We start from the raw sequence: 16,034 nt of genomic DNA, 5'->3' as shown, positions 1-16,034 counted from the left end.
TCGATCGTTAGCCCCCTCCCCCCTCCCGCCACCTTCCGTGACTTTGAACAGGCCTCCCGTCCCACCGGGAGACCTGGAAGCGGCTTTGATCGGGTCTCCGATGACGTAACCCGGAGGCGGCGTCCATGACGTCACTTCCGGGTTACTCTGCTGCAAAAGGCGGCAGATTTAAAAAACGTCTGTATGCAAAAAGCCGTTTTCGACGTTTTGCATACATGAAAGTGTAGTGGAGGGGTCTAGGGTCTTTTAGACCCACGATCCCTCCATAAAGAGTACCTGTCACTGCATATTGGTGTCACAAGGGATGTTTACATTGCTTGTGACAGCAATAAAAGTGATCAGATTTTTATTTTTTTTAAAAACCTGTAACAAAGTAAAAAATAAAATAAATAAATAGAAAAAAATAATTTAGCCGCCCCCGTCACCGTTAGCTCGCGCACGAAAAAAAACGTATACGGAAGTCGAACCACGAATGAAATCGCTGTTCAAACCCCACATGTGAGGTATCGCCGCGATTGCCAGAGCTTGAGCAATAATTGAAAAAAAAGAGCTACACTCTAACTCTAAACTGGTAACCGTTAAAAAAATTTAAAGCGTCGCCTATTGAGATCTTTATTGACCGTAGTTTGTCGCCATCCCACGGGTGTGCGAAATTTTAAACCGTAACATGTTCGGTATCTATTTACTCGGCGTGACATCATCTTTCACAATATACAAAAAAAATGTAGAGAAGGACCGAGTGCTAAGAATAACCTTATAACTCAATCACCCAGCACTTAGTAATAAATGCAGCAATATCTCATGTGCATATGCATATAGACAAAAAATATTAAAATCTTAAAAAGCAGCTGCCTAAAATAATTGATATGTAAAAAAGGTGCGTACCAACAAGTTAATAAGCACAAGCAGCGCTACAAATCCATAAAATGACAATCATAAAGCTCTACGTTAATAAAGCTCTCACAGTACATCAGTATGTGAAACAAGATTGGGTGTCAGAGTCCAATGTGACAAGAGTCCATCACCAAATATGCTTCCAATGGGGTCATGGGAAGGAAACAGCAAACCAAATATAAAGCAGTTGCTGGTAGTATGCCTCCACCTCACCACGTGCAAATCCCCAAGGTTATGCTCTTACCAGATTTCTCTGTACAAAAAGCCCGTAGTCAATGATGTTCTCCAATAGATTGTCACCGAACTCAGCACTCAATAGCATTAGATCACGGCTGCAGTATCCTCAAACCAGTCATGCATATGAGAGAGTAAAAGATGCACATAGGGCAATATTGCTTTGATAAAACAACGCACCTTTATTATGAAAAAACCTAGAGATGCTCTCCGTTGAAGTCCTCTGACGCAACGGTGGCTTGCGCGGTCACCCAGGCAACGGTACGCTGTCCAGCCACGAGGATCGGCAACATCCGGGACGCTGAACAGCGGGCGGGAGACCGGTAAGCGGCCGGCAGAGACCGTACGGCCTATGATGATAATCTGTATATTGTCCTTTCAAATGTGAGTGTAATGGGAGAGGGTTTTTCATAATAAAGGTGCGTTGTTTTATCAAAGCAATATTGCCCTATGTGCATCTTTTACTCTCTCATATGCATGACTGGTTTGAGGATAGTGCAGCCGTGATCTAATGCTATTGAGTGCTGAGTTCGGTGACAATCTATTGGAGAACATCATTGACTACGGGCTTTTTGTACAGAGAAATCTGGTAAGAGCATAACCTTGGGGATTTGCACGTGGTGAGGTGGAGGCATACTACCAGCAACTGATTTATATTTGTTTTGCTGTTTCCTTCCCATGACCCCATTGGAAGCATATTTGGTGATGGACTCTTGTCACATTGGACTCTGACACCCTATCTTGTTTCACATACTGATGTACTGTGAGAGCTTTATTAACATAGAGCTTTATGATTGTCATTTTATGGATTTGTAGCGCTGCTTGTGCTTATTAACTTGTTGGTACGCACCTTTTTTACATACAAAAAAATGGTCTAACTTTACTGTTAAGTATTTTTTAAATGCAGTGAAATGTGATTTTTCAAAATTTTTCCAAAAAAATGGTGTTTTAAAGACCGCTGCGCAAATACTGTGTGACAAAAAATATTGAAATGACCGACATTTTATTCTCCAGAGTCTTTGCTAAAAAAATATATATAATGTTTGGGGGTTCTAAGTAGTTTTCTGGGAAAAAATACTGATTTTAACTTGTAAACAAAAAGTGTCCGAAATAGAGCTGGGGCTTAAGTGGTTAACATCACAGCTTTGAACGGTCTGAGTACAGTGAGGAAGCCTGTAATGCTGCAGAGTGCTCTGGACGGTGGTCTGAGGAGTCCTGTAATGCTGCATAGTGCTCTGGAAGGTGGTCTGAGGAGGCCTGTAATGCTGCACAGTGCTCTGGATGGAGGTCTGAGGAGGCATGTAATGCTGCATAGTGCTCTAGACTGTGGTACGGCTGAGCGCCAAGGACCACGCTGGAACACAGCGCACGCTGCGTGACATCACCGGAGACTAAATCTTCGGTGTGTTGATCTCACACTTGAAAAAAGAGCGTGCATGCCCATTGAGAGCCGTGCGCAAGCTCTGAAACGTGTCGTGTCATTCCCAGTCTCCGGTGAAGTCACGCAGCGTGCGCTGCGTTCCAGCGTGGTCCTTGGCACCCAGCCGTACCTGGAACCCGGAAGACGGAGGATCCTCTGCACAGCGTCCATACGTCCACCCGACCGGCACAAAGTGTTCCATCCTCCAGGACCCCTGGGAAAAACTCCATCTTCTGACATACCACCGGAGCATACAAGCCTAACTCTACTTCCATCTAGTGAGTTGTTACTACATAGTGATTTTAAGCCTTAATAAATTGCTGCAATTAGAGGTGCTCTGTCTCTTTCTTTTACATGTACCCACAGCGCTGACTTCCCTGTGTTTCTCTGAGCTAGCCCTTACAGCAGCAACCATCACCTATTGCCATATTGATTTTCATCGTTCTGGACTTTACTATTGGACTTTTTTTATGGACTTCATTCATTGTCACCTACAGTCCATTATTTGTCCCTTCCCCTATCACCTTAACAGTGCCACGTATTGGTCACTATTTAATACATAGCCATCATCCCATCTAGCCTATGCCAGAGCGCTTGCTTCCTTTTCTGTTCACATTTTCGTTTAGTTTTCTTTCGTTAACCAAAACAGATTTGATTTTCGGCAAAGTTTTTTGTCAGTGGACGAAAATGTGCTGTACTGTTTGTTTTTCGATTTTGTCACTGTAAAAATGCTGCTGACGAAAAGAATTAACACTGAGTACAGGGCCACAGTGTACTGGGATGACTGAACTCCTGAGCATGCACTGTAGTTACAATATCCTGTGCCAGGCAATCTAGATGGCCAAAGACTGGCACCCAGGAGAAGCCAAGGAGAATATGGCAGCGTCAGAGAAGGACCTTACAAGCATCAGACCGTGGAAGCAGGGGTAAGTTTTGCAGACTTTAGTTCCTCTTTAAATGGACTATGCGGAAGGACACTCACATAGACAATGACACATGCAAATGTAGAATGTCAGTACAAGCCCTCATGCAGGACAAACAGTTAGCAAAACTGGGCAAAGGCTTTCCATCAGCTTTCAGAATTCCAAGCCCTCTAATTCTGATAAAAAAAATAATAGATTTATGATGAAAATATGCTACAACCCACTGCAATACCTGTGCAAAAGCATTTCTGATCATTTTCTGTTCCTGTTTTGATTTCCTGGCTATTGAAAAAGAGAATATTATCTAAGCCACAAGTGGTAGATTGCAGTGGACCTTTTAATGCCATGTCATTTTTTTTATTTAACCACTTCAATACAGGACATTTTCACCCCCCTCCTGCCCAGGCCAATTTTCAGCTTTCAACGCTGTCGTACTTTGAAAGACAATTGCATGGTCATGTAACACTGTACCCATATGAAATGTTTATCATTCTTCTTTCACACAAATAGAGCTTTCTTTTGGTGGTATTAAATCACCAACATTTTGAAAAAAAAATGCATTTTTCTTCATTTCTGTAATAAAATTTTGCAAATAAATAATCTGTCTTCATAAATGTAGTCCAAACTGTATTCTACTACATTTCTTTGGTGAAAATAACCCAAATCAGTATTTATTATTTTATCTGTAGGATATATAGAGTCCACAAACTATGATATACAGTATTTGAAAATTGATCAATCCTGATGCACTAACTGTTCAAAAAAGCCAGGACGATACAAATTTTTGGAAAGTAGACAGTCTAAGGTATTTACTTAGAGGCATGGTGAGTTTTTTTAAGTTGTAATTTTTTGGCACAATTTTTTGGAAAATGGAAAAAGAAAATGTTCACATTTCTTTTACATACTTTCACCAGTGCAGTACAGTGTCATCATATAACTGGTGTGGTGGTGATCGGGTACACTGACTGGTGACAGTATGTAAAAATGTTATTTTCATTTTTTTCTATTTTGTTACATTTTTTTTTCTTTACAAATAATTTTTACACACTGTGACCAGAGCAATGCAGTGTTACCATAACAACACTGTACTACCCTTTTTTGTATTTTACACATTATGATTGCTTATACCAGTGAATTTCACTGTTATAAGCAACCATTTTTACTGAATGAAATTGATTCACTAAGTGTGTATTGTTGTGATTGGCTGTGATTTGCCACAGCTAATCACATGGTACAGATGGGCTGTGACTGGCCCTGTCTGTACCATGTGTTTACTTTGACCAATTACAGTTAGCAACACAATTGTACACAATGAATGGCATGAAATGAAGCAATCAATTGTTTGCAATTGTCATGGGATCTGCTGTGATTGGCCACAGTGATCACATGGTACCAGCAGCTGCCCAGTACAGTGACCTGTCATTGACTGTGTCCATCGGACACAGCCTGGGACAGAACGCACCGCAGCACAATGAAAATACGAAGGTCCTGCTTAGTCATCATTTGGCTATAGGCCAGGTGGGAACTGGTTAAATGGTAATTGTGTCTGTTATTGCAACTAGGTTTCTAAGTGTATGACCAAAAAGCAGTGGCGTAGCGTGGGGGGTGCAGGGGGGGCCAGCCGCACCGGGCGCAACATCTGGGGGGGGCGCATCCGCAGTGTCACTCTGTCTGTCTGACTCTGACATACACAGTTCACACACTGTCTGCGGCTGCCTCGATCTTTAGGCTGGGAGATGTCCAGCGCGGCTGCCCTATGGCTGAAAATGGCGGGTCGGGAGGGGCTGGACTGTGCCCCACCTGTCCATTGGTGTAGGGTGGGGTGGCGTTGCAAGCCAAGCCCCGCCTATGCGCCTCTCCTCACTGCTCAGTCAGTTTAGCAGCGAGTGAGTCAGCAGCCTGGCGCTGTCACAGAGTGGGGTTTTTTTTTTCCATCACCTGATTAGAGCCAGAGGCTCTAATAGGCTTCAAAAAAGGGTGGACCCGGGGCGCAGAGCAGTGCGCCCCGAGCCCACCCATTGTGTGACAATAGCGAATGAAAATTCACTATTAGTCACAAGGATCCTCCTCCTGGCCAATCAGGAAGCTGGTCCGAGACTTTCTTACGAAAGGCGAAAGCATGCCATTGGCCGAGGAGTAGGCGGGAGGACTCGAGGAGACGCGGGGAACTGAGATGAAGCCGCCGCTGCAGGTAAGTCTCTCTGCATTGAAGGGGGCACGCTGGACACTCTGCATTGAAAGGGGGTACGCTGGTCTGTCTGCATTGAAAGGGGGCACGCTGGTCTGTCTGCATTGAAAGGGGGCACACTGGTCACTCTGCATTGAAAGGGGGCACGCTGGTCACTCTGCATTGAATGGGGGCACGCTGGTCTCTCTGCATTGAATGGGGGCACGCTGGTCACTCTGCATTGAAAAGGGGCACGCTGGTCATTCTGCATTGAAAGGGGCACGCTGGTCATTCTCCATTGAAAGGGGGCACGCTAGTCTCTCTGCATTGAAAGGGGGCATGCTGGTCATTCTGCATTGAAAGGGGGCACACTGGTCACTCTGCATTGAAAGGGGGCATGCTAGTCTCTCTGCATTGAATGAGGGGAATGCTGGTCTCTCTGAATTGAAAGGGGGCATGCTGGTCATTCTGCATTGAAAGAGGGTACTTTAATTACATCAGTATTTTCATAACAAACAATACACGTGCTTAGGGGGTAAGGCTTTCTTTAACTAATCTAGTGGAAGAGACTCGAGTGCTAAAATCACGTGGGTTAGGGGGCGCAAATTACTTGCCTTGCCCCGGGTGCTGACAACCCACGCTACGCCACTGCCAAAAAGACAGTTTAGCTAACATAGTTGTATTAGTGAAGAGATTCTAATTAAATGAGTTTGAACTAACACTGCACTATTCTCCAGCACTTTACATAGTTACATGGTTAGTCAGGCTGAAAAAAGTCTATCTAGTTCAACCAATGAAAAAAACAAAAAAACAAAGCATGCAGTCCCATATACTGTATTTTCTGGCGTATAAGACTACTTTTGAACCTCAAAAAAATCCCCAAAAAATGGGAGGTCATCTTATACGCCGAGTATAATATCTCCAAGGTAACCTAAGTATTACCGGTAGATCATGTAATAGGGGGGTCGTCTTATACGCCGTAAAATACGGTACACAATCCTATACCCGCAGTACATCCAGAGGAAGGCGAAAAAACCCCAGCAAAGCATGATCCAATTTGCTCCAGCAGGGGAAAAAATCCTTCCTGATCCACCAGGATGCAATCGGATATTCTGTGGATCAACTTTACCTATAAATGTGAGTACATTATATTATTACTATATACTATATACTATTATTATAGACACCAGACACAATCTGTGTTTGTCTGCCCCATATTGGCATTATATGTCCATTAAAGTCTGCTATAAGGAAGTACGTATTTGACATTTTGCAGAGTAGAGTAAGAACTGACCAGAGAGAGATTACTTTGATGCAGTTATCAAGCTGGAACATGTATTGCAATAAATGTGAAGCAAGAATCCTTGTTTTTATGCAAAGGTTTGCTATAAATATGTAAGGATATATAAGAGTATGCAGAGGGTTAATTCAGAATTTTTATTGTAACCATCAACCACCAAAATTATTTAACCACTGTAAAAAAAAGGTTAAATAAAGTCAAACTTATTTCCCACATTTTCTGTAACTTGTTTGCCATAATATAAATTGGATGAACATAATTACCATTCCCAAAACACAATGGATTAAAAAAACAGGGTTTCAGATGCTGAACTCAACTGTTGTAAAAGTCCTCATAAATTGGCTATATACCATTGTGAACACAGTATTCCAAAAAGATAGCAAAGCCACCTATTTGGCTCTTTATAAATTGCCTTCCTCTTTGGTTGTGGAGCTCTCGGTTGTATAAAGCACATTTATGGACATATCATTCAGAAGACCTTGGCAGCATGTCTTAAGCAAGCTTTGCTTAACATTGAACATGGAATAAATCTCTCCCCCTGCCTCAGAGTATTCAGAAGATTACAGCTAAACCCTTTAAATACTTACAAACACTTTTGAGAAATACACAGTCAGTCAACATAGCCATTTACAGGATTTAAAATAAAAGTCACCTTGTTGGTACTGACTTTTCAATAAAAAGAGAAAAAGGGGAAAGAAAACAATGTGCATTGTGTGTTTAGAGTATTAAAAAGTATGTTGTTTTTCTGTTAAACACTATTATGAGGAAAACGAAATGCATGCAGTCTGCTATACTCTGTGTTGGAGGAGTAAAGACAGGTTAGGTGATACTCATGACTCCAGATACAAGGTATAGTTTTAGGCTAAAATTTAGTTTTAGGCTAGGAGATAAGTCTTTAGGGCTTAGTTTAGAGGCTAGGTTAAATGTTAAAGTCCACAGGTTGTATCTGTTACAAACAACCTCACATCAATAGTAAAGTCATTGAAATTCAACTTCCTATATTGCTATTAGTAGTCAATTAGTAGTCAATCTACTAATGTCTAAAATATTGCTGTTACAAGGGAAAAACATATCATTGTAATTGGAAACAAAGGAGCAACCCTATAGGATAATGCTAGTTGAACTTTAGTAATTAGGTTGCTACATTATTTGTATATGCTGATGTCAGGTGCAATAATAGTACTCCAACGGCAAGCTTTCAATTACATACAAATACTAGATTCATCAATCACTGTAAATGCCAGACCCTCATTTCTTAAGGTCTATAAAGGCTTGTGTCACAGCCTCCTGATCATTCATTCTCCAGGTAATTGCCCATAGCAACAGCAATTCTCCCGCGCTATTCCTCCTCCTCCTAGCTCTTTGATCACTCTCCAACTCTGCAGCAAAACAGGCAAGCAAAACTTCAGCTTCAAATTACCTGGGACTTACAACCTCTTCTCTAGTATATCAGGCAGGAACTCCCTACATGGTCATGGATTAAAAAAACTTAGCATAGTATAACTCCAATGTATTTCAAATGCTGTAAAAAAAAACAATACAGTTGCCAGCTATAGTATGCTTGATGAGTTTTGTCCATTGACTTCTTCAGAGACATGGAGAGGTGACAAAACTGCACATGTGACATGACCCTTAGGATTAGAGTGTGGGATATGTATTAGGCTTTAGTGTGTTAAGGTTTAGGTTAGGGTTTGTTTTTAAGATTTCAGTAGTGGTTAAGTGTTAAAAAGCCCGTTTTAGTCAGGTAGTTAGGTAAAGTGTGAAAGTATAGAGGGGTTACATGCTTGGCTAGCTTTAGTATTAAACTGCAGTACCTACACACCAGAATGTCAACAGGTGGCTAAAGGTGTAAATTGTCAAAACTCTGGGTATAGATGTTAATACAACATTATATGTGGAAGAAGGATGGGGCTAAAGGCCTCACCCCTGTTCAGGGATTCCAGTTTAACACAGATATATTTTTTCACACCTCATGAACAGGAACACTTTGTCCTTTATTTACAAAATGTGAACCTCATTGTCCTTGAAAGACAATCTCTTTTCTTTAACGTGTAGAAAAACTACAAAGTCTTGACCTGTAAAATATGCCCTTCTATGTTGGTCCATTAATTTTTTGAGAGGTTGTTTTATCTCTTCACTTTACATATGTTTTCCTTCCAAACTACACGACACTGAAAGTTACTTTGCTTGTGTAGCACCACCCCCGTAGGAGCTGCTGATTAGATTAATGGGTCAACGTCCTGCCTAACAACCCCCAGAATTGGCTCGAACCCTCCCTAGGCACAACTAACTCAGAATAGGACTGGAACACCAAATTGCTACAGGAGAACACAATGTAGAATATAACACTTCAACAAATAATAATGAATTGTTACCTTTCTCCAGCTGCAGTCCTTCTGGGTGACACAATGGGACAACACACAGGATGACGTTAAATTAAAGATGAATTTACTATGTATCAGAATGAAACAAGTGAAGTGTCAGGTGTAATAAAATTCACGTAAATGTTCAAGATCAGTCCCTTTCCCTTAGGATTTGACAGGCATATATGTTCCAACAGACCTGGGGAATTGTGAGAGGGGAGGGCGTAATTTGTGTCAAAATAAGTCTTAATTTTCTCATAGTTCGATTTTTCTGAAATGGGAATATTGTGTGATTCTAATAGTTTGTCGAAAGTGAGAAAGGTTCCTCCGTCATAGAGATCCTTTATTCTGTGTAATTCTTTAGTGTGCCACCAGAGGAACTTTTCTGGATTCAAAAATGATTCTTTAAATCTAGGATCTCCCAGAAAAGAGGCAGCGAAGGGGGGATTAGATGGTATACTTTTGAAGCCACCCGCTTTAACCCAAATCTTCAATGCATCAGATACTATTTTGTTCCGTGTCGAGATTTGTCTAATAGGGATAGATTTGTTCCATAGTATACTCGTTAAGTAGTATGGCTTAATAGAGCTTTTCTCAATGCACACCCATGGGACAGCATCTTCCATTATGTGCCACTGTGCTGTCTGAGAAAGTCTGCTGCTAATATAGTAGAACCACAAATTAGGGGCGTCCAATCCTCCCGAGGTTTGGGGTTGGTATAGTATGCTTTGGGTGAATCTGGGTCTCTTGTTATTCCATATGAATTTATTTAGTGTAGATTGTATTTTGGTAAAGCTTCCATATATGGTGAAGTGGGAAGCTGAGTTACAATTAACATTCTCCACAGTTGACCGGTCCATAATGTCCCAAAACGTACGTAAATCCACAAAATCTATAGATATTAGGGAAACTGCCTTGAAAGTCTTCACCTGATGGTACTATACACCAGAAGAACTTAATAAATTTTTTCCGGATGTTCCACCTACATGTTTCAGGGGTTGCGGCGAAATAGGCACCCTGAGACATGTATTTTGGGACTGTAATAAAATAACCCATACCTGGTCACAAATTTTCTCATTGATAGAAAAATTGTCAGAGAAAAACATCATTCTTGAGCCACAACATTGTTTATTATTTCATAACATCCCAGACATTCCTTCCCACCTCACTAAGCTAATCCATACCATATGTGTTGCAATGATGTGAACAGTTGCCCTGCATTGGAAAGACATGGACGTCCCATATCCCCAGGTATTAAATAGAATTGAAGAAATCAGGTCCATGGAGAATTTACACCATACTATAACCAACTCTAAAAAATTATTTGACCAAAAATGGAATCCATGGTATCTATATAGATGTTCCTTGGTCATGTAAGATATACCTCAGATTTATATTTTGAGTTGATATGCACACATGTACTGATCCACTTGTTCCGTAGCTTTATTACGAGTTCTGAAAAACTCCATGTTTGGAAGACAATGATATCGAAATTTTATATCACTGACTTGTTTTGATTTGTTGTCTTTTATAAAGATCTGATATATAATGTTCATTTATATTTTTTGTTATTTAAAAAAAAAAAATGCTCTTCATGTCCGAACCATATTTTTGTTAAATTATATTTTTGTATGATTGATACATACATGTATATTTGTTCTGAATAATCACAAAGTTTATACAATTGTTATATTTGACAACCTTTTAATAAACATTTTTAATCAAAAAAAAAAAAAAGAATGAAACAAGTGTGATACAATGAAATATTTCTCTTTAAAGGATTACGTGTACCAACTTAGAAAGATAAAAACACTCCCACATTCATATATAATAAATGCTAGACACAGTACCAGACAGGTAGGCCTATCTGAGTTCCCACACACAGTTCTTTTCTTTCTTCTCAAGATCTTCGCTAGCAACGGTGGTGCACGGTTTTTGTACTCCACATTGGGGATGGATGATCAAGAGAGAGAATGGCAGTGAACAGTTAATAGTCACCGTGGGGTGTCTGTGCAGTTTGGCGGTAAAACTTCTGTGGGAGATGTAGGCCTCGGACGGCTCTTATACAGATACAGATGTCTGTCTATGAATCTCCTGGGGAGGTATACTGGACCACCGGGGTTTAATGCCTTCTGTTATACTAAGGCTATCTCTGATTAAAATTACTTCTTTGGTAGATAAAGTCAGTTTTTGGGCAGGTGCCCTCTCACCAGCCAAGCAACGTCCCGGGAACTCTCTTCCGTTGTCTCAGTCTCTGATCTGCGTTGTATGCCACCTAGATACGGATGGTGAGCGATTCCATTCTCTGTAAAGCATCCACTGGGCCTCCTGGAAGGTTCTTTTACTAAGGGTGGAACACTCTCGCTTAGTCACTTCGGGCCCGGGCTTCAGGCCTAGTCAACTGCTTCAGGCCACAGCGCAGAGATCTTGCTTGTCCCAGGATATCAATTCCAAGAGAACAAACTTGGCTCCTCCCTTCCTTTATCAAGCTTCCTCCAGCAGGCTCTGCGGTGGGGCAATGCACCCTGGTACTCTAAGGGAATTGTGGGTAATGTAGTTTAATAAATTCCCTGACAGGAAATCACAGAGCAGCTGCAATGTGGCATTTTGGCCACTAGATGGAGCCGAGTTCCTACAAAAGGTCATACAGTCTTCTTATGCACAATGAAAAGGGGGGAAACCCCGCTACACTTGTATTTGAGTGTTGGGTTTTTTTTGTATACAAGCTTCTGACTCAGTGTATTTCTGGGCTTGGAAGACAAGGAAATGCAATGTTTATTAATGATCAAGTTTTTCTGAAATTATATTTCTCCATGCTTCTGTCCTGTGTAAATGTTGTGTTTTTGCCTGTATGTTCAGTGTTCTAATATTGACCTATCTATTATCCACATACCTGAACCAAAGGCTTGGTGTTATCCCCCTAATAGAGTTCAAGGATCTCTTCACCAACTCTTTCCTGTACAGGTTAGATACAATAGAAGATACTAGTGATCCAATAGCACAGCCATGTTTTTGTCAGTAGAAGTTCTCCATGTACTTGAAATAGGTGGTGTTAGTGTTGTATTTCACATATGACACATTCCCTGGGTGCCATTTGAAGGAGGCACTGCACCATTAAGCAATAGGGATGGTTCACTGATAGGGGTACAAGCATCATTTCCATGCAAGGCCTGGGCCCTATCGGGTCAGCAGAGGGGCCTAGCAGGAATTGCCTGTAAGGAATCCTATGACAGCCTGTAAACTGTCTGAGACAGGAACAGACGTTACAGAGGATGGCTTACTGTGAGGGAGAAAGTCATGGCACTTGGTTGGCTGAGACTGTACCATTTGACCTGCTGCTGTATTCCAAGGACTGTAAGCTGAGCAGGAGGACTAAAAGAACCAGCAGAAGGTAGGAAATGGTGCCTTCATATTTAGAAGGCTCCTGATGTGTTTGAGGACTCTGATGTGCGGGGGTCTCTTATGTAAGGGGGTTCTGACGTGTGGAGGATTCTGATGTATAGGTGACTCTCATTTGAGGAAATTCTGATGTAAAGGGGGTTTCTGATGTGGGTACACTTCCTCTCCCCCACCCTCTTATCCTGACCTCTGCAATCTTTATGCTATGTTGTATGTTTCTTATTCCTCCTGACCCTTGCACTCTATGCACTATGTTGTACATTACATAAAACATTGTCTTAACAGTTGCTAGTTGATGAAGTTCTTATTTAAGGTAGGCTCAGGCAAACTGATATTTTTTTTTTTACAGGTACAGGAGGAAGGTACATATTTTTACGCCCCCTATTGGCTTCTTTGCAGCACATTCCCTTGTAAAATAAATCAGCAAGATTTTCCTGAGGGGTTGCTGAGGGGTTGTGAGGCTAGGATAACCCTGTGGGGCCCTGTGATTTCTAATGGCAGCCCTTGGGATGGTGCAAACATTCACAGGACTGTTAACAGCTCCATTGGTCTGAGACAGTTCTATTTCTCATGGAACCTGTTGATAGAGGGGGAAGAGATACTGTGACACTCACATCAATGCAGCATGAGCGTTGCTAATGCAGTAAGCCGAAGCCTGAAGCAAAAGTGAGTGCAGAAAGAGAGGAAAGTAAAAAAACAGACTTTGATCACTTTGTAAACCAATTTGCATCAGTGAAAGCAAGGAAGGTGAGGTTATATTTTTTATATAGTGCCAATATTTGCTAATTAAAACATTTTTACTTAATTTTTTGGGTTGATTTTATGGTAAAAGTATTTAAAATATGGGTGTCAGACGTTTAGAAATTGCTTACAACGGGTGCTAGGCTGCTATTTTCTGTAGATGGTGTTGAGACAAACGTCCAACAAGCAACATGCTTGGGATCTATTTGTCTGTCATGAGTATTATCTCATGTCAGACGTTTCCTTACAATCTCAATAGCCCTTGGTATTCAAGTAAAAAGGAGTGTGGCATTATAGGACATCATCGTCTCTTCTGGCTCTAACTTCCATCCACATACCTCATTTACAATTTTTTTAGAGTTCTGAATATAGCATACTGTTTTGCCAACTTAAGCTTGCCATTCATTATACAATTTTCCTATTCAATTTCCTTTAGATTTACAATTAACAGTGTAGTATAAGAGCCTGCCTGATTTCATACAAGTTTAAACACTTAAGGACCAAGCCTATTTCTGACACATGTTATTTAGAAATTAAAATCAGTATTTTTTGCTAGCAAACCCCCAAACATTATATATATTTTTCTAGCAAAGATTCTGGAGAAAAAAATGGCGGTTGTTGAAATATTTTTTGTCACACGCTGTATTTGTGCAGCGGTCTTTCAAACGCAACTTTTTAATACACTGTACTGAATTTAAAAAAACTACAGTAAAGTTAGCCCTATTTTTTTATATATTGTGAAAGATGATGCCATGCCGAGTAAATAAATACCTAACATGGTATGGTTTAAATTGCGCACATTCGTTGAATGGCGACAAACTTTGGTACTTAAAAATCTCCATGGGTGACGCTTTAAACATTTTAACGGTTACAAGTTTTAGAGTTACCGAGTAGTTATTTTGCTAGATTTATTGCTCTCGCTCTGGCGATTGCGGCGATACATCACATGTGTGATTTGAACATCATTTACATTTTTCGGACACGACTTACGTATGAGTTTTCTTTGGTGCACGAGCTCACAGGAGCGCTTTAAAATTTTTAATTTTTTTTCCTATGTATTTTACTTTATTTTATTTTTTATTTTGAACAACTTTGCTTAAAAAAAAATAAAAATCTGATCACTTTTATTGCTGTCACAAGGAATGTAAACATCCCTTGTGACAGTTATATGCAGTGACAGGTACTCTTTATAGAGGAATCTGGGGTTTAAAAGACCCCAAACACCTCCAATGCACTTTAAAGTATGTTTGTTTTTTTCAATCGGCGCCATTAGCAGCCGAGTAAATCGGAAGTGACGTCATGAGATCGCTTCCGGGTTACTTGATCGAAGACCCGATTGAAGCCAAATCTAGCTTCATTCAGGACTCTAACCAGCCCACGGATGTGCTGGCTGGTTGCTCAGATCTCCTGGTGGGACAGGGGACCCGGGCAGAGTGGCGGAAGGCGGTGGGAGGGGGGACGCTCCTCCCGCTCGCTGGGGTAATGGCAGTGTGGCTGCTGTGCCACATCGGTTGTTATCACCAGAAAGTCAACTGCCGGTTCTAAAAAAGTGGTACCAGGTTGATGCCTGCAGCTGCAGGCATCTCCCCGGTATAACCACTTCTTCAAGCCGACATACAATTACGTTGGTTTGTGGGAAGTGGTTAAAGTGTTTGGATTTGACCTTTTATTATGTGGTTTTCGTAAATCTAAAGGAAAATTGTACAAGAAGATTGTATAATGTATGGCCAGCCTTAGGGTGATAGGATAATAGCCAGATACTTATGGCAATTTTCCACTGCAAGTACTGGCTTGGCTCTACTCGGCCCTGCTTGGCCTGGTTTGCTTTTCCACTGCTGGTACCGCATAGTACGGTGTTGGAACGGTTCGGTACGGTTTGGTATGGTTTGCTTTTCCACTAAAGTAGTACTAAAGTTAAGTGGGTGGGATAACAATGATTTTCTGACCAATCAGTGGCTAGTAGTGACTGCATGCAAATGATTGTGGGATATGGTACCGGTATGGTACCTCTTGGAACCACAATCGAGGTGGTACTGTTTTAGAGAGCCGTACCGTTCCGTTCCATGCAGTGGAAAAGCGCCGCCGTACCGTACCGAACTGTTCCTACACCATACCATGCGGTACCAGCAGTGCAAAAGCACAAAAGCGAGCCGAACTGTTCGGTTCCATGCAGTGGAAAAGCGCCATTAGAAATGTTATATTTCACAGAACTGATGCTGTTGACAGTTAGGGGTTTATTTACTAAAGCTGGAGAGTGCAAAATCAGTCTCACTTCTGCACAGAAACCAATCAGCTTCCAGGTTTTATTGACAAAGCCTAATAAACAAGCTGATTGGTCTCTCTGCAGAAGTGAGACTGATTTTTCACTCTCTAGCTTTACTAAATAAACCCCATAGTCACACAATGAAGTTGCTCCTTTAAGACTAATTAGAAAAGAGATTTGCCTAAATTCCTGTCCCACTGACAGATAATAACCAGAGCAGGATGAGCAATGACCAGTAACACTTGAGAATGCAATCTGACAAATGTTTGACCGTGGATTTAAAGTGGAGTTCCACCCAAAAGTGGAACTTCTGCTTATTTGCTTCCCACC

This window comes from Pelophylax lessonae, assembly GCF_965119305.1.
Source record: "Pelophylax lessonae genome assembly, chromosome: 4".
Lineage (NCBI taxonomy): Eukaryota > Metazoa > Chordata > Amphibia > Anura > Ranidae > Pelophylax > Pelophylax lessonae.
Note: the sequence above shows the minus strand (reverse complement) of the source record.